This window comes from Rousettus aegyptiacus, unplaced genomic scaffold (genome assembly GCF_014176215.1).
Source record: "Rousettus aegyptiacus isolate mRouAeg1 unplaced genomic scaffold, mRouAeg1.p scaffold_m13_p_7, whole genome shotgun sequence".
Lineage (NCBI taxonomy): Eukaryota > Metazoa > Chordata > Mammalia > Chiroptera > Pteropodidae > Rousettus > Rousettus aegyptiacus.
Genome location: NW_023416310.1, coordinates 43,612,025 through 43,639,065, shown reverse-complemented (window position 1 = coordinate 43,639,065; position 27,041 = coordinate 43,612,025). Strand labels below are relative to the sequence as shown.

The 27,041-nt window shown below is 39.3% G+C and overlaps 2 long non-coding RNA genes across 2 annotated transcripts; both read left to right on the top strand.

Moving 5' to 3' along the window:
- Nucleotides 1–1,150: 1,150 nt before the first annotated feature.
- LOC118605338 lies at nt 1,151–11,748 on the top strand. Its single transcript, XR_004952091.1, has 3 exons — nt 1,151–1,222; nt 3,868–3,931; nt 11,621–11,748. It is a non-coding gene; the product is annotated as an uncharacterized LOC118605338 (long non-coding RNA).
- Nucleotides 11,749–12,647: 899 nt separating this feature from the next.
- Nucleotides 12,648–26,840, top strand: LOC118605337. Its single transcript, XR_004952089.1, has 3 exons — nt 12,648–12,719; nt 14,551–14,736; nt 25,444–26,840. It is a non-coding gene; the product is annotated as an uncharacterized LOC118605337 (long non-coding RNA).
- Nucleotides 26,841–27,041: the final 201 nt, after the last annotated feature.

Sequence of the window (27,041 nt, the reverse complement as noted above, 5' to 3'; positions counted from 1 at the left end):
CGGGTTTCAAGGCCCTCTGCTCACTATGGCTGCTTTAGCCTTTTCCCCTAGATCTGGGTCTGAACTGGGAGCACAGGGAGGACACTTTTGGTGAAGGACAGGACACATTTCCAGTGCTCAAAAAAGCATAGATTTGATTGTGCCAGAAACCACTGCATCTCCTTGAGCATTTCTCATGATTAATCCAAATAATGCACACACTCTGATAGATGCTGGCAAGGTAAATACGAAGCTTTTAAATATTAGCATAAATTTCACATTTTTTCTTGTTCAGACTGGACAGAGTTATCCTTGCTATTGATAAAGGATTCCAGGAATTGAAGCAATGATTAAGAGAGTTGTTTAATCATGAGCAGGGAAATAGTCCAATCAGTAAAGAATACAAATAAACAACAGAAAGGATGATGGATATTGACTTCTTGGCCCTCCTAGTTTTCAGACATCAGTGACCCGTGTATGCTGTGTAGCTGTCCACATTTGATATTTTTCTTTGTAGATGAGGGGAAAAAGAGATAACTAGGGCTACTAAATAAACTATAGGATGCCCAGCTAAATTTAAGTTTCAGATAGACAGTAAACACTTTGCTGTGTGGGATGTACTTATGCTTCTTAAATTCAGGTTTAGCCGGGCATCTTGTATTTTTATTGGCTAAATCTGGCAACTTTACCTAGGGAAACTTTTCTGTTTTGGAAGCAGACTCAATATTTGAGGTTGAATTATCACTTGTCCTGCTTCATGCCATACAGAATGTTGAGATTCTTTAAGTAGAATGATACAGATTCACAAGTGATATTTATAAATTTATGCTGGGCTTAAGAATTTAGATTCATGATCTTAAAATAGGAAAAATAATCAAGGCTGGTGTTAACAGAAGGTCAAAAGTGACTCTGTCCCCTCAATGGCAGTCAGCTGCTATTGTCAGTTGGACACAAACTGTAACAGTGAGTAACAGACGGGCCACCTTTGGATTATCTGTGCTACATTCAACACCTCTTTGAACAATAATTATAATCTGTTGGGGGGAAATATCAATTTAAAGGTCAAGTGCTATCATAAAAAAGGTGATTATTCAGTATTTCCTACTTTGAACCAAAGCGTACACCAGATTCATTGTTTCACTGTCTTCTGTACAGCACATATATGCTGAAAAATGGATCACTTAATTATGATTATCTGTCTTCAGGGAGGATATGTGAGCATGAATGGGAGCTGTCAAGAGAGGTACGTTGCTTTACTTGTGATTATTAATCTATATCTATAGCCATTACAGGTTACAAGTTGACTTTTAAAACAAATATCTAAAATATAAATTACTTTTACAATGCAAAGTGGGCATTTTGGTGTAAAAGAGCTCCTTGAGCTGAAAAATGGACACATTACATTACATGAGTGGGGCTCCAGGCTAACATCATTTCTTTTTCCTTCCTTTGAGTTTTAGTGATCAGTAGGTGTAGAATGAGGGCAGGGGAAGACTCAGCCTCCTAATTAACTGGAGGGAAAAGGGAGCAAAGGCTATGCAGCTAACCTTTGTAATTGAATCACCAATTACAATAATAGAAAGGAATATCACTTTGCAGTGAATCAGAATTCTGGGGAAATCTCATAGAGATTCCAGGTACCAGGAAAGCCAAAAGATTTGAGGAGATAAGCATATGTACACAAACTCCATTAATCTCTTTGTATGATTTCTTTTGTCCTCTGGGGTTCACTTTGGAGAGGGGTTTCACTGTGCAGGAAAAAAATCAAGACAGTAATGCTGGTGTAAGCTACAACTAGCAGGGAAGCTGGGTTCAGCTACAGTGGCATGGGATGTAGATGATAAGGGTCTTTCTTCAAAAGGGGCAACTAGGTTCAAGCAGTTCCAAGGGACACCCTTGGCAAACCATTCCAATGGCCTCCTGGTCTTTGAGCTGGTTAAGCTTTTAGTCTGTATTTTATGACCAGCAATTATATAATTGCAAAGGACATAAAAAGAATAACAAAACACTAAACAACTTTGTTAAGATTACATTACGTCTCGTGGCCAAGGAGTTCCAACTAGATTCTCAGTCCTGAAGAAAAGTTTATTGCTTCTGCTTCCAAGGGTATCTAATGACTTCGAACAGCATATTCAAGGCCAGTTCTTAATACGTAACACCAACCCCTACTCTGTTCTTCTTGATGGAATGAAAATAGTACATGCCCATGTTTCTATATGTCAAATGAGTCCATTTCCTATATCTATAAATGTATTTATAAATGCAACATTTTTGGAGAGAGAACATTTGCCTAAAAGCAGAAAATTCTCCTCTCAAAACTGAAAATATTTTTACGATCCAAGGATGAGCACTGGAGACACTAGAATAGTTCATTCTGTGAAGATTGCCAAGAAAATCCCCGTGCCCACGATTGCATCATGCCAGGTGAGGCAACCACCTTTGGAAACAATAGATAGACATTTGCTCTTCTCGAACTCCGCTGCCTCGTTTCAAAGAGCTTTTTATTATTATTTTTTTTTGCCTCTCTTGGCTCCGAGTGGCTGCAACACATGGTAAATCTTTAACTTCAAGTGTCCTTCTGTGGTGACCAACTAAAATATTAGCAAAATAAATGTTTTATGGGAAAATGTTGGCAGGAGCCCCAACAGAAACAGGTGGTATTGGGTTATTTCAATATAATGTAATGATACAGCCAGGTTTCCATCTGGACAGCATGTGGTTGGGTCTGCTCAGAGAGTATCAAAGAGTGTGAGTGGGGAAAGCGGTGGTGCACAAGTGTGCAGCTAGATGGCTACTTTACAAAATAATTGTCTGGGTTTCAGGTCCTCTGGGTTAAATATTTTTACTGTCAAAATCTGAATTTCTTTATAAAATATTCGAGGTGCAGCAAACCTCTGACATGCAATACTGAGCTGTGTAATTATAAGGCAGTTCCTGGAAACCAAAGAGAGCGTGCATTTAAGCGAGGTGTTCATTATAAAAGAGTTTATTACCCTTGGAAGCCAAGACATGTTTTAGAGGGAGCCTCGGAACGGAGACGCTTTTTAGCGGGGCTTGCTATATACTGTGAAAACAAGGCTCAGCCTTGTTGGTAAGAAGGCAATTAGAAAATAAAGAGAAAATGGGATTAGTTGACTGCTAAGGGCCTGATCGTGATCCAAGGCTAAAGAGATGTAGCCTTAATTTACCACCAGGGAAGAGTCTTTTTCCCTCTTCCATAAAATTTCTGCTCTAGGCACTTCAAAACACATGGAATTAGGAACACTTGGAACATTTGGTTTTGCACTCAGCTCTCCTCACTGTATATTCATGCTAAGCTCTATAATAAACTCTTGGCTCAATAACTCCCTATATGTATCCCAGAGAGAGGCATCAAATTATGGCTATGTGCAGAGGTAGAGCCTCTTCAGAGGCAGAGAGACCTCATTCTCTGGATCCCTCAACTCTAGCCAGAGGAAGAAGACAGGAACACATACATGGGGAATAAGCCGTTTGGAAGTGGCTTGCGATTGCCTTGATGCTGACTAGAAGACACGGGAAGTCCTGGGCACCATCTGTCAAAATGAAGGAGCCACATGGACCCTAGGGTACTTGGTTAGGAAGGTCTGGCTGGCTATTAGAGAATTCTTTGCAGCCTTTAGTTGGTAGTGCAGCAGACAATGAGACAATGAAAGCAAAGGCCTAGATACGAAATCTAAAGGCTGATGGATAAAAGTGTTATAACAGAGCAGTGAAGGCTCAGGAAGAAGAGGTAATAAAGCCAAGCACTTAATTATAGTGTCCTCCTGCCGCTGATACCCAGAGGGAGCATGCGTGCAAGAGGCTCTTGCTTGCTACTCAGAGAGTGGGCTGCCCCACATTATCTGCTGTGTTTTTCTATGTTACCAGAGAGAAACAGAAGCGGTGGTGCCATGAGAGGCCTGGAAGCCCTGGAGGCTGGACTGAAGCTAAGGTGAGAATGGTGCCTTAGAGAATAAGCAAGTTGCAGTGTGGGTTCTGGGTTACTTAGGAAAATGACTCCCCGCCCTTCCCCATCTGGAGCAGAGATGACATGAAGAAAATAAAGGTGTATCTCAGTTCTTTATACAATGCATTGGGTATCTATTATATGTACCGTAGGACTTTGGCTCCTATGGGATTCTAGAAGATTGTGGCAGACAGTCTTCCTAGTTGAGGGGCTTATGGTATAATGGGAGAGAGTGGACACCCAGAGAGGAACTGGAATTTGAGCTGACCAAAGGCAGAGACTCTTATTCTTTATTTTACATGCCACCCCCCATCATATAATGTATAATGGATGCTAAAATAAATGCTAAACTGAACTGGACTAAAAGACAGGTGATTGGAGTTGGCAGTTATCAGACTGTGTGTCTTAGAAATGTCTTGCTCTCTGTGGTGGGTGTCAATTACTTGTGTGCAGAATAAAGTCAAATGATTGGATCTATCTCCCTTTCAGCTCTCAAATCCTACGACTTCAACAGATTGAATATAGGGAAGAAAATATATTCACAGAAGAGACAATGATTATATGGAAAAAGTCTAACCATTCACAAGATTCTCTGGTAGGGGGTTTGATCCTCACTGTAATTCTGTGATCTTAGCAGCTTCATCTCCGTTTTACAGATGAACAAGCTCATTTTCTTGCCGATGTTCACACAGCTGCTGAGTGTTGAATTGGGATTCTTCAAACCCAGTTAGGTCTAACTCCAAGTGCTAGGTTCATTCCACTATATATCAAGCTGCCTTCTACCTCCATGCAAAGGAAATATTAGAGTGAACGTAATGATTTAAGAGAGAGGTGGGGGACTTCATAACCAAGATTTATGCCTCAGCTTTAACTGCTTGGCTTTTTAGCCAGGTTGTGTTTTTTTCAGTCTTTAGAAATCATCTGAGATTTGGGACAGTTTAGTGAATTAATTGCACAACCACTGGAAACTCTATGAGTATCTGAGTTCTCTCCCCCATTTCACTTCCCCGCTGAATTCTAAACTTTCCAGGTCTCCAAGTATAATGACACTAGTTTTTCCTTAATGAAAAATAACTACTTTAAACGCTAGAGTAAAGCGAGTGGTGTTCTCTGAGAGCGAGGAGGCTGGAGCAGAGCTTGCATTTTACAGGTGAGACAAGCAGAGGTGTTGACCTGTGGTCATGGATCTCTCTTGCTCTGCTGCCGGCCTGTGGTGGCTTATACTGATAGACAGGAGGAGAAAAGGACCAGAAACAGGATAAAGAAGTGCAGTGCCTCTGGTTCTCCTCGAATTGTCCCTGGTTTGTACATGGCATGGTTTAAGTGAGAGTTGCCTCACTACCCTCCGGCTATTGGGGAAATTTTCCAAACTGTTTTTCAATGTTGAGGTGACAACAAATCAAATGCAGATGTAGAATTTGGGTGGTCTTTTTGAGATCTTATTGAAAACATTGCTAATGTTTAGTATTTATTGAGTACTTAGTATATGCAAAGTCCTTTGCTAAGTCCTTTGCAGGTGAGAAAATTGAAGCTTAAAAAGGTTGGGTAACTGGCCTAAAGTTATAGAGTAGGAGAAGTGAATTTGAATCAGGTCCATCTGACTCCAAAACCGAAGCTCTTAATTATTCTGCTAAAATTACAGTCCAATACAGTTCTGTACAAATAAAATAGTGACTGCATGTCATATCAATGGGGAAAGTTGGGACTCATGGATAACCATTTAAAATGGGTCAGAGAGGCCTTTCTTTTCACGATGGCGAAATAAAAAATGTTAGTGAATTAAATCTGTAGGCTAAAAACAAAACACAAACCAGTAAATGTAGTGGGAGAAAAATTTTTAATACAGTAAGCGATGACAATAATTTTAAAATATGAAAGAAAAAAGATTTGGCTATAACCGCCCCCCCTCCCCCAATGTTTGTATATATTAAAACTCCGAGGAAAATTAAAAGACAAGAACTGGGAAAAACATATGTATGGTCTTTGTGTCAGCTAAAAGGTGCATATCCCTAATGCACACAACATTCTTACCAACCAAATTGAGAGACAAATAAAATGGGTAATGACCATGAATAAATAGTTCACAAAGGAGAAATACAAATGGACAATCAACAAACGAATACACGTTCAACCTCACTAGCAATACAAAAATAAATTTTAATTGATATGTCTTTTTTCTTTTTAATTGTCAAAGAGAAAAATTAAAACTGATGAGGATGTAGGGAAACTGGCCATACTTTAGGGACATTTTCATGTATTAATGGTGAGATGTCTCTGTAGGGCACTTTGCCAGCAGGTATCAATGTTTTAAATTTGTTCACTCCTTTTGCTCCAACAATTCTATATCCAGTAAATCATCCCAGAAAAATCATACTGAATGTGGCAGTGACTTACCTCTAAGGACAGGCATTGAAGTGGTGTTTCTAATAGTAAAAAATTAGAAACAACCTGACTACTCAATAATAGAGGATGGGTTGAAATATATTTTTTACTTTCATCTGAATGGTAAGAAATTTGATGGACTATTATCCAATCAATCACTCAAAATAACTTTGCAGAAGAATATTTAGTGTCATGGAAAAATGTTCAGTCTGTATTCCTTAGTAAAAAAGTGAGCTGCAAAATGGTTTTCCTTTTTTTTTTTTCCTAAAAATTATATACGATATATCTTTTCTAAACTGAATTGAAACAGGAGACACTAAAATGTTACTAGGGTCTATCTCTGATGGAGATTATCTTTCTTTTTGGTGTTTTCTAATAATTTTCAAATACTTTATATGTATTTTTTGTAATCCAGAGCAAAATGATATTAAAAAGTGGACTGCCTATTTTACCTGTTTTCTATATACTACTTTACTAAGTATGGTGTGTTTGTGTGTGAGGGAGGGCTAAGGATCAAGTGCTACAAAATAAATCATCTGAAATATTGCTTTTCTGAGTATGTTATAGTTTGGGCGAAATCTAGTGTGTTCTAAGAAACACAAAGATGTAATATAGAGGAATTTATACTTTGAGTTTTCCAAGTAAAGGCAGGGAGCTATTAATTTACTGAACTCATAATATAAAATAACTGGACCACAAGATGTTAAGGAAATGGAAATGGATTCACTCCCGGAAGCAGAGGTCATCCAGGTTCTCTCCACAGCTTCCAGTGCAAATCGGACTAAGATCTGGCTGCTCTGACATTCTTATTTTCAGGTTCCAAGTCCTTCTCCACCTTATTCAATCACAGTGAGGACATTTAAGACTAGAGTTGTAATTAATTAAGGGGCGCATGTGTGAATGTATGTGAGGAGGTGGGTATTATAAGTTTTTCATTTTGTATTTTCGAGCTGAAGCTTGTTGCTCTGATTAATTAATGCTCTAATTTGGGTTGAATTTATCAGCTCTGTTCATGATTACTTTTTCAAAAGAGTTTTTAATTACCTACCTAATGAAGAACCCTACTTTGCTGTGCAAATTTATGCCTCGTTAATCTGGACTGGAGATTGTTGAAGGCAGGACTGAAATCTCCTTCTAGTGATCTGCTGACCCCACTAATCACCTTTTGGTTTTCTAGAGCTAGAAAGTAGAACTCTGGATCATTGACTCCCAGATTCAGAACCTTGAGCTTTCAGAGGATCTCTAGATATCAAACAGAATGTTTACTTCTTACCTTGGTTGAGGGAAGGATTATTAGGCAGCTGCTAGAGTTCACTTAACTCAGTCTTGTATTAGCATTGGAGAATTCATAATAGCTGCTGGTCTCCGTTGCCTTTCTCTTTAACCAAGTGTTTTTTCTGGCAGTGGTCTTTATTTTGTTTGTATTGCTTTGCATTTTTCTCTGTTATATACAAGTCAAATGAATTTTTTTTTTTTTAAATCACGTAAAGACACCTTAAATTTTACCTCTACTTTTTCAGATGTGAACAATTCTACCCAACTATTGCATCTGCCCATGTACAAAAATTAGTTATTTTATCACTTTATAAAAATTTTAAAGAGAGGAGACCAGCCTGTTTGCCCTCTTGAAGATTGTTAAACAATTAGTTTCCACCTTTTAAGTGTTAGTCAATCCATGTTTTGTCAACACTATAAGATAAAGTTAAGACAACACGGAAATGTTGTGTGGCCTGGGATTGAATGCCTCATTAAAATTCAGATGCATTTCTGCCTGCTTTTTCTCTCTCTCTACTTTAATTACCTAAGTATGATATGGTGAGGGAAACTAGATAGGATTTAGATATCTTTTGATTCACATGTTTCTTCAGTGCTGAATGGTTATTTTCTCAAGTCAGTCCATCGTGGTTGCCTCTTCATGGGAGCGAGAAAGGGGATAGTGTACTTAATCTGGCAGCCAAGAACCAGTGCACCACACCAAAGGGGTGGCGGAGTGCTGTGGAAGCTCTTTGCTCTGGCTTGAAAAATGCAAGCACCTTCTGCTAGATAAATCAATGTGCCTTCATTTCAAAGTGACTGGACTTTGTTTTAGATCTATGGGGAGGAGAGAAAGTCTAGAGGTTTGGAGAAAATCCAAACCAGTTCATCAGCCCTTAATGTTTTCAAGAACATTTTATTTTGCTGCAGTGTCTAGTAAAAGGTTTAAGGCTGCCTTGGTGAGGGATGAAAAGCAGAGCTTTTTAGGACTGGTGACTTCATAAGCTTGAGAACATGGAGCCAATTAAGCTAGAGACCTTGAGGAAGGTGTGTCTTTGGGTATTTATTACGAGTCCAGAGTATTACGAAATTAAATAAATCCTTCTCTTAGGAAGGAACATCTATATCTACAGCCATCTATGAGAAACATACTGGCTTATTAATAACTTGGTGTTGGAAAAGCTCAGCCCTTTACATTTGCATTTTTAGCTGTTATCTGGAGCACCATTCTTCCAGGATGAAAGTCTGTTGGAGATGTGTATAAAAATGCAGAAATGCACTACGTTTGGCTACTAGTAACATAGGTCAGAAATAACAGTAGCTTATGTAAGTTTTGACTTTTTCTCTCTCTCATGTAATAGGAGTCTAGACAAACAGCCTAGGCTAATATGATGACTCCACGGTGTCATCAGAGTCCCCAGTTCTTCCCATTTTCCTGTTTCTCCATCTTAGTATATTTGTCCCCAGAGCTACCTCATGGCCCAATATGACTGCGGGAGTTCTAGTCATCATCACTTCCATGCTTAGGGAGGGCAGCAAAAAGAGGAGATGCCAGCTGTGTGTCCCTCTCTCAAGGAGGTTTTCTAGAAAACCTGTCTACTGCATATCATTGGCCACTCTGACCTGAAAGGGCATGTTTAATCAGGGGTCTGCAACTGCATTCTTTGACCAAAGAAGATGGGAGAATGTACACTGACAGGGCGACCATTTATTGGCCACAGCAGGCATTCCAGGGGCCCGTGTGAGGCATTCCCTGAGCAAGCCTGCCTGCTCTCGGCTGATCCCAAAGGCCTTAGCACCCTTTCTCCATAAATTCAGAGCCCCCCAGCACCTTGTGTGAGGAGGCAAGGCAGAGGACTGGCATAGATGGACCTCAGAGAGGTTCACCAATTTGCTTTGGGACACACAACAATCTAAAAAACAGTGGAAATTGGCCTTGGATGCTGGAAAGAGACATCAAAGGCAAGAGTGTAAAAGCACAATCTGAAATATTGTCCCTGGTGTCACCAGTTCGCCATGGACAACAAGATGTGGACATGATTTAGTCTCAGGTCTTCAATTTCCCCCCCCCCCCCCCCCCGCCCAGCAAAGGAATTTTCATAGCAATGGTCGCTTTTTAGTGTGCACTAAATATAGGCCAGGTGTTATGCATCCATTATGTCTAATCCTCACATGACCCTAACGTGGGAAGCATTGATATCCCAATTTTTCAGCTAGAGAAATTGGAAGTCTAAAGGGGTTAGATCATTTATTCAACTCATAGTTAGTAAGACTAGAGTAGGGATTTGGACCCACATCTCTGACACCAAATCTGTCCCTGTCCTCTGTTGAGTGCTGGTGATTGAATGCCGATTTAGGAAAGACATTGAGATCCTGTAAAAAAAAGATTTGATGGGTTTGTTCTCCCGATGGGAAGTGGGACTTAAGAGGGTGTGAAGTTTCCCTGCCCTTGCTTGATGACCATTCTGTGTGCAAGCCAGTACCACTGCTGGGAGCTTAGAGCAGCGAGCACCCTGCCTCTTCTTTCCTCATTGGGTCACATTGAGTGCCACCTTTCTCCCCATGTGCCACTCTGGAGTGGGGAAAGTCACCATAAAAGCAATCAGTATATTCTCATATTTTTTCTTGATGTGAAAAGATGAAGTCATGGCATATGGTCAGATTGCCAGCACTGTTAATAATAAACCTCACATAATTAAGCACTGATTTATTCCTTTATATAAGTGAAACAAATTGCTTTAACTGCCTTTGCTTGAGACTATCCAGTCAGATGGATTATGTATAGGAAGTTGAAACTAAAAATTATGGGTGCTCATATTTCACTGTGGTGGAGGTTTATTGGAGGTACAATTAGAACCCTAACTAAATGTGTCCTGTGTTCCCTTTGATGGAGAGATCAGATATTAATCTGGAGATATGACTAATTCTCAACACAGCTGCTCTCCTTGTTCTAATATTCCTGTGTTAGCTTCAAAACCTAGAAACATGTTTAAAAAATTGATCAGAGCTTATAATAGCAATAATCACCTTGAAATTGGTTGTTACTCTAGTTAATGAACTGAGTAGTAGAGCATAAGCCTCCCTCTGTGTCCCTCAGGCCTTTAACTAGCAAGCTAGTTGTTAACCATTGAGTTTATTAAAAAGGAAAAATCTCTTTAGCGGATTGAACTGGGAAAAAGTAGCGGGCTGAGTGTTTTCACTCTGAGGATCCTTTGACAGCACTGGGCAACTCTAGAAGCCACACCCCTTGTCCACCAGAGCAAGGTCTGGGGTGACCAACGGGAGGTGGCATTCCCTCTTCCAAGAGCCAGGGTCTGGCTGCCTAGGGAGTGGTCCAGAAGCTTGTTAGAAATGCACAATCTCAAGCCCCAGCTCAGCCCTATGAAAGCAGGGTCTGCATTTTAATAAGATTTCCCCATCGGAGGAGCCCGGAGCTGGGTGACTCCCAGCCCCAACTTGGAAAGCTGGGACCTCAGAGGCTTCTCTGCAGACTGTCATTAGGTGTCAGCAGACCTGCTGCTTCTGACCTCAACTGGACCCCTTTGGAATAGGGCCATTTATACTAAAGCGTGGAGTATGTCACCTGGTGAGAAACAGACCCTTTATACATACCCGTGTGAAAAGTTTTTCTCCAAAGTGTACTTTCTTTCAAGGAAGAATTTCTGGGAGAAAGGGCAAGACCAGCTAGGTAAGAGTGCTGGGATTGTCAAGCAGCCTCAGGTGGGTAAGGCAGTTGGTGGGGTTTGAATATTGTCAGGTAAGTCAGGGGTCCCCAACCCTTGGGTCACAGACAAGTACCTGTCTGTGGCCTGTTAGGAACCAGGCTGCACAGCAGGAGGTGAGTGGCAGGAGAGCCATCGAAGCTTCATCCATATTTGCAGCCGCTCCCCAGCGCTACCATCATGGCCTCAGCTCCAGCTCAGACCAGCAGGCATTAGATTTTCAGGAGCACTGGTTCCTGGTGCCAAAAACGTTGGGGCCTGCTGAGGTAAGGTGCTCATGGCCTTAGAATGATTTCGTTCTGTGCTAATTTCATAGCCCAGCGCTTGGATTAGACCACTTGCCCTTCATCTAAACACCACTGACAAAGTTTCCTGCTCTAAGTGTGAAGAGAAGCGCTCCTTTTCATAGACTCTGCAGACTTCCCAAGAGCCCTCAGCAACCCTTTCCAAGTGAGTGGGATTCAGCTATATGCTCTGCTTCAGGTCTAATGAGCTGCTGTTTTATTTCTTTGCTCTGTTTCCTTTTCTAACTGTCCAAGGCAAAAAATTTTCTCAAAAGCTTAATGAAACCCGAATCACAGACTGCTGGGTTTTATTGCTGTGCCTCTGTTCTGGAACCCTGGGGCTACTAAGTTAGGGAAGCCGTTTTAGGGAGCCCTGGAGGGCTGTGGGAACGACGTCACGGGTTAGAGAGGCTTCAGCTACTGGAGAAGAGATTTTCCTAGTCTGAGGTCTGTAGATAAACTTGGGAATTAAAGGGGACATAGTCTAGATTAGGCAGAGCATTGGAGATTAGGGAAATATGAGCAGCCAGCTGGGGTCAGCCCATGTCCTCGCTCAGGCCCCTGAGTTGCTTGGCTTGTGAATCAGGCTCCGTGGGAAGACCCTGGGCCGAGCTGTGCACAGCCGTCCTACCGGGACCTCATTTCCCGGCCGCTCTTGCTGGAAAACCCCTTCTGTGTTCACTTCCTCTGTGGTTTGGTAGGTGTTGGGTGTTGGGTTCACTCAGTGGACATGCCGCCCTCCTTCCAGATTTACTGGAATTTAATTTTCACTCTAGGGAAGGCCCCTGAATAACCCTTTATTTCTCTCCCTAAAAAGAGGGATACATTTTGCAATTTGTTGGTTGTGAACTGGCTAATAATGTGATTCTATGTTACTTTTCACCCCTAATGGTTCCTTAAAAATTTTAAGTTACAAATGAGAAGTCTCATTTTGTACTTCTGCAGTGTAATTGTTTAGGAATGCAAGCAAAACGGCCTGTTTTTAAATCTATGTTGTATTCTCTATGAAATTGCATTTTCTTTCCATGTATATTTTTCCCCTTTTTTTTTTTGTTGCAGATTTGGAGATCTGCAATTACACAGTGTTGGAGTTGGAAAGACCATGTGTATGAGCTAGTCCAGCTCTCTCAGGTAACAAGCAAAGTTCTAATTTCAGGGACCTTGAGACTTACCCTAGGTCGCAGAACTAGTTGGTGGCAGAATTAGAATCCTGTTTCTACTTTCTTAAACCAGATTTTCAAAATTGTACTTTTAAAGGAAATTTGCCCTTTGTCTTAAATGTTGCATTCCCTTTCTCCCAGGGTTGCCATTTGTCCATAGATTTTTTTTCCATTCTTAAATTTAAAAATATAAATAAAATTAAATTTATTATGCTTTTCTTTATGGCATTTATACATTTTTTTCATCTTTAGGAATGTCTATTGTACTCTTAGGCTAATGAAAAATGTTTCTTCTAGTGAATTTATTAACCATAGTAAGGACTTATAAACAAAATAGCAAATGCCTATAATTCTATATTTCCTCTGCTTTTCCTTGTTTTCATAGCATGTATTATTATTTTGGAACCTTTGAAATTTGTGTCCTAAGAAAGGGATTTTGGTTTGTCCTCTGCAGTACTTTGTCCATAGTGGGTATATAAGAAGTTTTTGATGTTGAAATAATTTATGGTTTTGTTTTCACACTTAAATACATTTGGAATTTATTTTGCTGTAAAGGGTAAGCTAGGTCTTCAACTCTACTTTCTCTCTCTCCGTTCAAGTAGCTGCCTTTTCATCTTCAGCCAATTTATTGATCAGTAAATTTATTCTTTCCCTATGGATTTGAAATATCATTTTTTATCCCATAATCCATAGCTGAATTTATTTTGGAACCCTTTGTCATAAATATTCTGGTTTTCTTTCATGTCTTTTTTTGTAGATGAGGTTTTTTTTTTCTTTTCTTTTTTTTTTTTTTAACTCTCCACTTCACCACTCCTGTGGTTATTTGGGATTGGACCCCAGTCTTTCTGTCTCATAGTTCAGTACTCCAAGACCAAATAAAATTATTATCATCAGTAAGATTGGAGGTCTTAATCCAGACATAATAACAAACTGAGTTGCATTTATTGAAAACATACTATCATATTACATGGAATGAAAGATACCATTAATTATGACAACACTTTATGTATCATTAGAAATTTTAAAAACTGCCAAATTAATTATATCACCACATCAATTGTAAGTTGCATCCAATTTCAGAAATGTTAAAGTGTTAAAAAAGTGTGTTAGAATGAATGAAATACCACATTATATAATATATAATAGGAAATGTGCTTGTGTAGTAATTTTCCTACTCTTTTAAATATTTTTTAAAGTCTCTTCTTGTTTGTTCTCTATTACTCCCTGTGCTGTAGGAAGAACCAATGTTTTAATTCTTGTTTTATCCATAACAATAATAGCAACATGTATATAACAGTAACTCTGAGTCAGTGCTATTCTAAGTCCCAAGTCACTAAGTGATAAAGTCAAGATTTGAGCCTGAGGATTTTGGTTTCAGGGTTCATGCTCTTAATCAAACACAAACCTGCATATGAGGAGGAACTTGAGACCCAGAGACCTCAAATGATTTGCCATGATCCCTCAGTGGATTCCAGCTCCTACGCTAGCATATTCTAAATACCACCATTTGTAGACCATAATGGTGAGTGAGTACCTTGGGGCTTTATGTTTCTAAACCTTTAGTTTAAGCTCAGAGGAGCCTACTCTTCTTGGCCTGTGGTGTTACCAGAAAGGATGGTGAGGAGGAAAGGGGGATATGCAAGCTCTTTAGATCAGAAACTTAGAAGATACAACCTCTAAGTCTCTTTTAAGTTCTCCTTTCCCATCTTAGCAGTACAGAGCAGGGAGTTCAGAAACTCTGCATACAAAAGAAAGGCTTAAAATGTGTCTCCTTTACTTTTTGTTGTTTTCGTTTTTTTCAGCCTTCACTGGAATAAAATATCCCCTGTCAGGCATGAGTCACCACAGTGATTTCGGGTTTCTGTCCTGAGTTTCTCACTTTGCTTGACCCAGGCAGAATCGCTTACGGTGGTGGCTCTCTAAACAGACCCTCCCACAGAATTATGCAGAACTGAGTTCCGTTGACCCCAAGAGGACAGTTCTTCCAGGTAAGGAATGCAGCTTCTTACCCTGGAGTTAATCACAGCGATTATCTGCATGTCTGTGTCTGAACTTTCTGTGTGGAATAGAGCATTTGTGTTCATCTGGAACTAATGGCTTCCTGAAGTATCAACTGATCTAATCTTTTGAAGTCATTTCCCTCCATGAAGGATTCAAGGGCATGTACATGAGTGATTTGTGAGTTTTCACTGCGCTTTTTGGGGGTAAAGAATGTTCCAGATGGAGTGAGGCAGCAGCACTTTACCTGGACTTATGGTACTAATCTCTGTTTGAATGGGGATCCAGCAGCTTTCCTCCTTGTTGGGGCCACAGGAGCCCTTTCCCTTTGTTCTAAAACAAGTGTGGATGAACAGCCTTCTTTAATGTTTATCCAGGGTAGGTGGCAGGGAGGTCAGGCTACTCTACATTCATCAGTAGGAGCTCAAAATAGAAGTAGTGAGAAAGGTTAGTTCAGGCTTGACCAGCCGCTCCCCAGTTCCATGTGTCAAACTCCCTTACGATGGCTTTTTTTTTCTCCCCATTTTGCCTCAGTGCCTCGCTGGCTGAGAATTTGGAAACGAACTTTCCTGAAGTGAGCGTTTCAGGCTGCATGTTGGAAACTCGCTGTAACAGCTTCTGATTCACCATCAAAGAGAAGGGAAATCTGCTGACTCTTACAAATGAGAATTTACTGCAGTCTTATGTGTTAAACCTTAACTAATGATCCCTAAGACGAACTGCTCCCCAACCTCATTAACTAATTAAACAATTCCAGATAGTTAATTATCCATGCTACAAAATATTGCTAAAGTAACTAGTGCTCTTCCCAAGCTCTGTAATGATTTCTTAACAAAACCCGAGGATGCCTGGATGCTTCTTCCAATGCTCTGCCTGGGAGCCATGTCACTGGTGTGGTGACCGATTCCATGCCAGTGGTTTGACGTGTCCCCGGAGGCTGCCCTCTGGAAGCTGAGAGGGCTTTCCTGGCGTTCTCTTTCTCAGCAGGGCTGTGAAAAAGGAAACTATTGGCCTCTCTTAGCGAGAGAGACTTTTCCCTCTCAGCTGTGATTAAAGAAGTTGTGCTTCTTGAGATGGCGAATTATTCCATTGTTTCTGTCTTGTTGAGGACCCCCTGCTCTGAAGTATTTTGAATTAAATAGTTGGGTCCTGAAAATGTTAATTGCTGTAATTTATTGGAGAACTCAATATCAAGATTCAGTTTCTTTTGAAATACTACAAATGCTAAATACACATTGCCTCCATGTGTATTAAGCAATGGTGATTCTAATAAGTCAGTTGAGATTGTGGCTGTGGGGTTGGTTAGGGTCCTGAGGAACTCTCTGGAACATGTAGGTTTTTTTACTCTAATTTTAGGTTCTGTGGCTTGGCTTTGGTAGTACATTTGTAGCAGAGGCAAACTGTGTGAGTTTGCCATGTAGTTAGTTCAACAACGGTTGAGGGACGCAACATTAACTAGTGATTAGGGGTTGGGCTTTGGGCATAGACGAAGTAGGTAAATCTCTGCTTCCCACTTATTGTCTCTCTGATTTAAGGCAAGTACCTTAACTGCTCCAAGTTTTGTTTTCTCATTTATAAAATAGGAAATAAAAATGCAGGCATAATTGCATATCTGAAACCCTTGGGGCTAGATATATTTTAGAATTCAGATGCTTTCGTATATTAGAAAAGGAAACTAGTACATATGCCCTATTTTACATTAAACTGTCAGCAAGGGCAATGTCTGGGTGGTGTCCTGTAACCTATTAATAATCCATTATGAGCAAAGTAGATGACCATTTGCACTAAGTAAAGATTAGAAATAGGCTTATAGCAATTAAAATTCAGGTCAAATTTTATTGCCAAGTAAGTTGATGGCAAACTTATGACAATATTGAGTAGTTTTCAGGGCTTTCTGGATTTAGAATTGTACATAAAGGATAATGAATTTGTACTTAACCATAAAGTTATTTTCCTTAAATAAGGTATGTGTAAAGTACTTATTGCTGTGCTGTGGCTTCTATATGCTAACTGCCTGATAAATGTTAGGGAGCACTGAAGTTCTCAACTTCTTGCTAGAGCTCACATCCTTAGTGTTAGTTTATCTCTGATAAACTAGTTTATCATTCTGGCTGGTCATTTTGTCCCTGAGTCAGGCTATAAAAATGTGTCATCTTCCACTAGTTCTAGAGCTTAGCACTATCCAGCTGAATCCTCTGAAGTGAAGGACATGTCCCGTGTCTGTACTATTCAATATGGAAGCATTAGCCATGTATGACTACCGAGCACTTAAAATATGGCCAGTGTGATTAAAAACTGAATTTAAAATAGCCACATGGGGTTAGTGGCCATCATATATTAGGCTGTGCATATCTAAAGAGACCTGGGCATGGGGTTCAATACTGAAGTGACCTTGTCCCCTCCAGACACAGAATTCTTTATCTTCAAGCTGCCGAAGCTGGTGAGAAGCTACTCATTCATTTGTTTATTTCCCAAGTATCTTATGAGTATCTGCTGTGGATCAAACACTGCGTTAGATACTGGGGATACAAAACAAGCTTTTAGCATTTAAGGAGGTCACACACATTTAAAGCTACATTTGTGAGCATATGGAAGCATATATTTAAAAACATAAATTCACTATGAGATATTGGATTGCTGCAGGAGCACAGAGGAGGGACCAGTCTGATGAGGGGTCAGAGAGAACATTCTTGAGAAGGAAGTACCTAGCTACTTGTACAAATAGTAGAAGTTAGCCAAGGCCAGTGGGCTAAGGTGAAGATGGAATTATAGTGAATATGAGAAAAGATGTTGAAATGAAAAACAGCATGGTGTTCTGGCAAACTATCAGCTGTTAATACGGCTGCAGTGGCTAAGATTGGGGTGGAGGGGTGGACAGTAGTCAGAATCTGGAGGGTCTTGTATGTTACTGAGCTCCTGGAGGCAATACTCGGAATCTAAGCAAACTCAAGAAGTGAGGATTTGCTCATTAGCAGTTTCAGTCAATATTTCATCAGGAAAATGGAATCCATTATAAGTTTTTCAAGATGGAAGAAGCTTGGTGTGGGGAATTGGCGGCCTATATAAAGATAGAGTCTGGGTAACAAAGGTAAAGTCACTTTTAAGAAATTCAGAAAGTTTAGGGATTGCCAATAGCTGCCACTTTGGCTGTCACCTTGGCTGCCTGTAGCCCTGAAAACCATAGGCAGAAGTACACAGCTGCCATCTGCTATCTTCCAATGCTTAAGTGTCTGCTGCAGCTGGGAAATAGAGCTTTTCTTTTTCTTCTGCCTTCTGAGTCTTATGTCAAGTTCTTTCAGTGGTGAGATTTAGCAATGAAATTTGTGAATTGTAGTTCACAGATTTCAGCTCTCGAAGTATAGGGAAGAGCCTGGAAGAGCGGGGCAGCTCTGAGCAATAACAAATAGTATAAGATATCATTTTCGTAAGCGCCTCAAACTAGTAATATTACCTGCTGGTAAAGTGACCACAGAGTGTATCATCCAAACCAGGTCACTTTTGAAAGTAAAAGGGGCTCTAAAATTTATTAACACATATTAGTCGATACACAGAACTATATTGTGGCTGCCCCAGGCAAATGGAAATGCATGGTAATCCTAGATTGGAGCATCATTAAGAAATGCCAATTAATTAATTGATTATTATTATTATTATTATTATTTTTAGTAAGGGGAAATGAAAGAGACAACAAAGGAAAATGTGGATTACTGTTGAATCCGGATGATAAGTACATGAAGTTTGTTATTCAATTCTATTTACTTTTGTGTATGTTTGAAAATTTCATAAAATTTAAATCTGAAGTTGAGATTTTAATTGGTTCGTATATACATATGTGTGTATGTATATATAATATACATTTATATTTGTTAATTTAGTTGTTAATATAATCCATTCAGATGATTAAGATTTAAAAAATATATATATCACATGGTTTTTAAGAACCCTTGAAAATAAAATATTATAACCAGAAAAAGGAAGGGGGTTCAGTTTGGGACTTGGGGCTGTTGAAGACTACACCTGAATTGTAAAGTTGGTCAGTGGGTGGCCTTGATAGTTAGTCCAGAAACCGAAATAGTTTCTAGCTAATAGAATTAGTCCCTGAGATAATTCAGCATAGTCTCTGGCATCTAGAAAGTGGTCAGTCAAATCTTGTTCAGTCAATGAAATAAGAATACTGCTGTGTTCTTCCTTTACAGGAAGTGAGCTTAAACTTAGATGACAGCTGGCAAGTCTTGGGAAAGTCTGGAAAGATAGCTATCTAGATGTCAGGGACCGTGGCTGTTTTTTAGAACATGAAGGGGTTGATTGCATCATGCTTACTTGATTTTGTAGTTTATCCAGTTAAGCTCTTACTCTGCTTTTGAAAAAATAAATTTATTATGCGTCTAGCAAAGCCCTGGCTATCATCTCTCCAGCCTGGAAGCAGATGTGTGTTTGGAGTATGCTGGTCTAGGGGACCCGCCGACCATCCGAAGGAATTGAACGTGAGGCGAGCTGGGAATGTTGGCTCTCCCTCTCAATGATGCGTTGTGATCTAAGAAGTGTTTTCCCTTTCAGCAATGTGCTGCAGAATGGTCTGTAACAGTCTGTTGCAATTTTCTCCCCAAATCTCCCACGTTTCTGCCAATAGTGAATTAGACTGTCATTAGTTTCACAGATGTGCTTTGATCCCTACATGGTTTGTCTTCTGGCAGGGAGACATCTGAACCATTGATGGGGATTTGCTAAACCTGGAGAATAAAGCACAACACAGTGCAAAGAATGTGGTGAGGAGCCTGGAGCCCTGGGTTCTAGGTGCATCTCAGTTGCTAATTGATTGTGTCATCTTGGGTGAGACATTGAACTTCCCATTGTCCCTTCTCTCTGATCTGTGAAATGAGAGGGCTGGATAGATTCCTAAGTCTCTTTCAGATCTTCTGAGAGTGAATGAGAAAAATCTTCGGGGTTAGAGATAGATGCTATCTGGCTTTTGAGATTTGGTTTTCTGAATTTACAATTCCTGGTGCTTTCCCTGGATAACCGGTGTTTCTGTTTGGTTAGTAGCTCACTGCTCCCCAGTATGCTGGGTGTTAAAGGGTGCAAGAGTTGTATGGGTTTGATGATGTACCTTTTCTTGTCATGTCTGTCCTTCAAAGACCAAGTTGTTTAGAGGAGGAAACATAGGTTAAGAATTGTACACTTCAAAGTTAATTGTCTAGGGACTTCTAGTCTAAACTCCTTGATTTATCGATTAGGAGCCCAAGATTCAGAGAAGGTGAATCGTTTTCCCAAGGCTACATTGTCCGAGTTAGACTCAGTTGCAGTTGTTAATCCCAACACTCAGGCTTGTCCAGACCCCGGCCAATGAAAGGATCCTTGGTGATTTTAACTTCACTATAGACCAGTACAAGATTTTGACAGCAATCGCATGACACATGGAGTTGGAGTGCAGGTGTTTCTTCAGGCTCAGGAAAGGATGTGACAGTGAGTTTAGAAGTTCTGGGGGAAGTTCTGGGCTTCACTGTGTGCAAAGCCAGGCAACCGCTTACTTGTATGAAGCTCGGTCTCCTCGTCTGTAAAATGCAAATGGTAATAATACCTTCACTTCCTCCCTCTGAGGCCTTCATGTGGAGCTTGTGCACATGATAGATAACTCTGATAACTCAGTAGATTTAAGTAAATGATAAAAAATAACAAACATCTGTTGAATACTGCATCAGGCAATGTTGATGCACTTCAGGTATATTTACTCATTCAATCCTTAAACAATTCCATTAGGCAAGTTTTACAAATGTGGAAACTGGACTTAAGACAACTGAGATTGTTCAGCTGAAGAAGAGAAGTTCTGGGACTCACACAGAGTATGGAGCATGCACTCTGAACCACCCTACTGGAGTGACTTATCTTGAGCTTTTAGTGGTCCCGCGAAACTGGGAACCATATCCCTGACACCTGTTCTGAACAATGTTGAAAGAAATCTTTATATGACTGGTACCAATCCAGGTAACCACATTCCATGGTGGGTGATGGGCATGACATTTTGCTTGCCATGCCCTTTCTGCCCCAGAACCAGGACTGTTGGTGACTGGTTTGGGAAACGGTTTTTGAAACCAACTCCAAACCATTCACCCCACTCCTCCGCCTCTCCCACCGCTTCCACCTCTGGGATGCTGCTCATCACCTCAGTAAAATGATCAATTTCTCTTACGAACAGCCAGAGATAAACTAGGAAGGAGAGGCCAAATCAAGCTTTCTCTGTTCCCCGGAGGAGTAGAAAACACATATGGGATCAATTCTCAGGCACAGAGGGGTTAATGCTGTCTATCTTTATCTATCTATCATCTATCTATCTATCTATCTATCTATCTATCTATCTATCTATCTTTCTATCTATCTATCTATTATCTATCTATCTATCTATCTATCTATCTATCTATCTATCTATCTATCATCTATCATCAATCTATTCTCTCTCTCTCTCGTCTATCTATTTACCTTGTTCTAAGAGTCTTTGAATTGGACTCTTAAGGGACTCATTTCAAAGGTTTTGATTTCCAGTTGTTCCTTCCTGACCCACCGATTTAAATAGTAAAGTGCATCAAGGAGACTTTGAAGTGCTGTCTTAGTGAGGTGAGAGGGGAAGGGGAGAGAATTCACAATTGGCCACTGCCTGTGCAGCCGTGAGTTCAGCCAGAGTGAAGGACAGGGCTTCTCCCCTAGGAGGAAGCTTCCGATGCTCTTCCCCTTTGCATACATCTTGAGATGTCAAGAGAAAGTGTGCAAAGAAAATGGAGTTCTTTGGACAAATATTTCCAAACTTTAAATTTGTTTTAAAGAACATTCAACCATATGAGGGAGAAAACATCTAAAGTACTTGTGCGTGACAGATAAATCCATGTGTATGTATATGTGCGCATATGTGCATATGCATGTATGCACACATATATACATATAGGTACATGTATACATATAATATATACCTATATATACCAGGCATGAATGGTCATGTTATATCTTTATTTGCTTAAAATACTTAAAATATTAATACTTGAAATATTAATATGTATTGATTATTTTCTAATTGCAAAAATAACATATGCTTAGAAAATAAAAAAAATAAAGTAGCCATTGTAAAGATTTTGAGATGTGCTTCTGTCTCTCTTGTTTTTCAATCAAAACAAAGCATGCACATAATTTTAAAAGTCAAATAGTCATGCAAGACTTATGATGAAAAGCAGCAGATCTCTCCTCCAGACCTATCATCAAGTCGAGTTTCCCCGAGGAAACTGCTTTCAATTGTTTTAGCTGTCACAGTTGGTATTTATTACCATATTTATAAATGATATTTTGTGTGCTATTTTTTTGATTTACCAAATGTAGACGTTACCTATTGGCTTCCTACTAATGTAAAGATTTGGTCTCTTTCAGCCTCTCTGCCCTTCCACACACACTCACGCATACACACATTTCTTCGCCCACTACTACTTTTTATTGTAAATCAAAATTTACATATAATACTAAAATTCTGACTTCGACTCCAATGTGTATGTGGCAAGAGATGAGGGTTATGGGGGTGTGGTTCCCCACACCACCATGTGGTTCCCCAACACCAGACCAAAAAGATGATGGGAATCTAACGGAACCTATTAAAAAAGATTTTTACCTTTCCTTTTTTTTTTTTCCAGTGGCAAGGCTCTTCCTTTCCTTTCTTAGCTCTTCCAAGTAAATTTACTTACATCTGAGAAATTCAAGGAGGAAAATGGGGCAGATGTGGCCTAACTAAGATGATGGAGCTATATACAAGGCATCCGTGATAGACAGTCATATGTATTCCACAGCTAGAGCTCAGATTTTCTGAAGAACCCTCACCAATTGTAATTATTTTAAATACCCTAATCGCCCTAGGATATAAAATCTAAATTATTAAGTTTAGTAATTTAGCAGGGCTGGTCCAGCTTTACCTCTGTTAGCTGCCAGCTGTCAGTTTATTCCCCAATATGTGATAACAAGGTTCACTATTGCTAGGTGCTCTGTAGTACGTTTTCCTCTTCTCTCTCCTACATGTAAAGTGTACCACTTAATCTCTTGCACACTCCTCCATGGGCACTTGCTACTCTGATTTCTCAGCTAATTTCTCCATGCTCTTAACATTTTCCAAAATTTCTCGGTATCTCTATTCCACTGCTCTCGTCTTCCTTTTTCTTTTTCTTTGTGAGATTATTCTTTTACTATATTTTTAGCTTGATTTGGGGAAGGTACAGAAATCAATGCATGTGTTCTGTTTTAAATGGTTATCTTTTAGCAGTTATCCTGTGTATTTTTAAAAGGTAAATATCAGCTGTATTTCCTGCTGAAATTAATAGTCTTGTGAAGATAAAGCTAATCAAAAACACAATCTGTGAATTTACTAATTGTTTTTTCTTCAAGGGAATTTTAGCTAATATCGCTGCCCCAGAGTTGGAGTCACACAGTTACAAGTCACACAGTGTTCAACATAGATGCTGTAACACTGTTAGTTGGTTCATGCAAACAATGACATTACTACAGAGACGAGATTTGATTCTGGGAGCAGGGACTTTCTTAATGGATTGAGAGTGCAGTTGTTTTATATTAGAATCACTTGGGTGGGGAGCCTTTGAAAAATGCAAAAGCCCAATACTAGATGAATAAAATCAAAATCTATAAGGATGGAATGTAGGCAATAAACAATACCTCCCGCTCCCGCCCCCGCCAAATTCATTATTTCAAAAAACAGGAAGTTGCTTCTGGTCTGTTTGAAGAGTAGGTTGTGGCTCATGGGTTGATTTTAGACATTGGTTCTTAAATTTTAGTCGACATAAATATTTCTTAGAGAATTCTATCTCCCTGAGATTGGGATTTAGTAACTATAGGATAGGCCTAGTAGTATAACAAGCTTCCTAGGTGATTCTAATGAAGGTGGTTCAGAGGGTCTTCTTTAAGAAACATTGATTTAAGATTTTCCAGGAAGACCATTTCCGTCTCTACAGATACCAGTTTATCTTGATTTTCAGATTCCTGAAATCACATAATTAGAATTACATAATTATTCCAAGAATTTACTTCTGTTGGAATATAAATTTCTCCAAGAGTAGGTTCTTACTCTATTCATACTCATCCATCATGTGTAAAGAGAAGCTTGATCTCAGATCAGATTATGTAGCCTCCTATGTGTTCCTTTCTATATATTTTTTTTTTTCCCTAAAAAAGAAGCATTTTTTACCTTTCAACTCTCTCAGAGAATGGTGAACTTCTTAAGTACAGGGTTATGCTTACTCATCATTATAAGCCAGCACCCAGAATGTTACCTGGTGTGTCAGAGGTACTTAATAAATATTTATTCATATCTGTCACACACTTTTTAGTAGGAATATGGATTTATCAATTCCTTCCTTGAAGTAGGATTTGCTAAAAGGAAACTTGGAGAAGAAATGGCAGTGCTATGTGCCTTGAGGCGGGGCCACTAAAAGGACACAGAAAAGAGATGCTGGAGTGGATGAGGTGACTTTGTCTACTTTCTAATTTTGCCTCCAATATAACCATGTCAGACAGTCAGGGTTGTCTTAATTGGAGGAGGGGAAGAAGCATGCCAGGAGCCAGATAAAGTGTAATTAGTCTCAGATCAAGACTTACCATCTCTTGATAACTCACTTGGGTCACTTCCAGGTGATGCCTCCCTGTGACACTACAGCCCTGTGCCCACCTTCAGCAGGGAAGGCAAGGCATTAGCTCTATTTCACAGGAAAAGGCAATTGCTGCCCAGTAGGACTGAGTCACCTACCTGGTTTGGTGTGTGATGGTGGGTATAGGGGACGAGGTACTATGGCTCCTTCTTCTCTAAGCAGTCCTTTGTTAAGAATGTCTTATTTCATGAGCATTTCCATCAAATGTTGACTAATCATGACATTTTACATAAGCTTTTAATCAACAAACCATGAGGGCAGACTTTGCTTCATGTAAATCTAATTCATCTGAGCTTATCCTTTTCTTAGTTCTTTACCTCAGAGAAGTCTTTTCCAAGGAGCAGGAGCTTGGGCAATGCAAGGGAGGAGTGCATTAGAAGATTAAAGCTAACACCATTTTGTCTTCACAACTCCTTAGGTCTGAATCAGTACATAATAGGGGTGTTCCTTCAATTTACTTCTTTTTGTTTAACATCTACATCCTCAGTGCCAGGGATATAATAGACTCTTAAATAATATTTAGTGAGTAAATGTGTACTTTTTATATGTCAAATATGTTTTGAGGTATAAACAATATAAGTCAAACTTTATAAATGAAATATTATTTAATAAAGAATCCATATTGCAATTTTAAGTTTGGTTTCTCTTCATCTCTGATTTTTTTCATGACAGAAATACTTTGTTCTTTTCAAACATTCCCCATGTGCCCCTGTACTTCTCAGCTTTTCTTGCTTTAATGTGTTGTAAGTAATTTTATCTAGGAGGATACAAGCACAAGTGATGGATGTCACTTCTCATCTGAGACAATTTTGAGCTGATGTAAATTCTTTTTTTTTAATTAAAATTTTTTTCAATTACAGTTGATATACAATATTATATTAGTTTCATGTGTACAACATAGTGATTAGACATTCATATAACTTCCAAAGTGATCACCCCGATAAGTCTAGTTACCATATGACACTATACATGTTATTGTAATATCATTGACTATTTTTCCTCTGCTGTACTTTACAGCCCTGTGACTGCTTTTATAATTGGAGAAGGTGTGAATTCTTCATGTTCTCTCTCTCCTGGTCTGGAGGAGGGGTGAGACACTCACTGCAGAGAAGATGCTAAGAGGGTAGAGTGGTCCAAAGGAAACATCTTGGTGCCCTGAGTCACTGTTGGAGAAGAAATAACAAGAACTGCCTCATTTGCCTCTACTACAGACACAAACGAGAAATAAATCATCGTTTTGTTAACCATGGAGATTTCAGGATTTATTCATCATTATGGTAGAGTCTAGTCTATCCTGACAATAAATATTTCACTTGGTTGATTTCTCCTTATGAATACACCTCAAGGAGAATATGGCTAACATTTGTGTTTCTCAAACTTGAGAATGTGCAAAAGCCTTCTCAAAGGGGGAAAAAAGGTCTCTTAGATCATTTTATTTAATAATTGTTTTAGGTAAGTACATACACGAAATTAAGGAAAAATTCTGTTCACTTATAATTTTTATGTAACTCTAATCTCCCCCCCCCAATTTAAATCATAAAGTACGATTTGTGATTGATAATATTTTGTTAAAATAAAATCGTGTGGATTATGTTTAGTAGTTAAAAAATATAATGTCGGGTTCAATTCTACATTTTATTCATTTCTATGTTTTGACTTTAGTGACTCTTAATGCAGAGAAAGCCTGGTTGCATAAGAATGCTGCACGAAATTACTTTAAAAACTTCAGGCTCTTGCTTCCTGGTTCAGGATAATTGGACCTTTCTTCTAGCTCAAACTCTGCATGGAGCAATACTCAAATGCTCATTTTAATGAGGTATCTCCTACTCACTCCATTAGCTGTCTTATTCATTGGAGAGAAGGGTTAGTACTGCATTGTTAGTTAAGCTTGCATTAAGTGGATATCTAATCCAATTATTGCTTGAATTAGGACAGAGAAAGTATATGTTGTGCATTTGTTACTATGTTTATTGCCAATCAGCATTTCTAAATGGTTCATAGGAAGTCAGGATCCACCCGGTGAATCTTCTTGCAATGGGTTTGTCCTGCTTTGTTCTGTCCTGATCATGTCCTACAATCAATCTATCATCTTCTTAGTCGAAGAGAAAAAAAAAATCTCAAAATTCTCATGCATAATTATTTCGGACTCTTGAGAATATGTCCAGAGAAGCAAGAGTATATGGACTTCTAGTTGGTACAATAGTTGAGTTTGGGCTTTTGGAATCAGACAAGCCTGGATTTTAATCTTGAGTTAATCAAACGACCTTGGGCGAATTATTTATCCTGTCCAAGTCCCTGTTTATTTGCTATAATGTGGACATAATAAGGCTTACTATGCAATATTGTGATGATTAAATGAGATAGACATGTTCAGCACTTGACATATGGTGTCATTCAATAAATGGAAACTACAATTACTACTCCCCTAGTTAATTAGTTTGGTTAATTTTCTCTTGAGTAAATGGGTCAATCTGCTCTCCTTCATTTTGTTTTCACACTCTAACATCCTAAAGTGTTTCTGAGGCTTGGAGGAAAAAAATATATATATTCATCTGCATATCATTAACCTTAAAAATGATCCTGCTTATATATCAGTGGTATAATTTCCTGGCCAG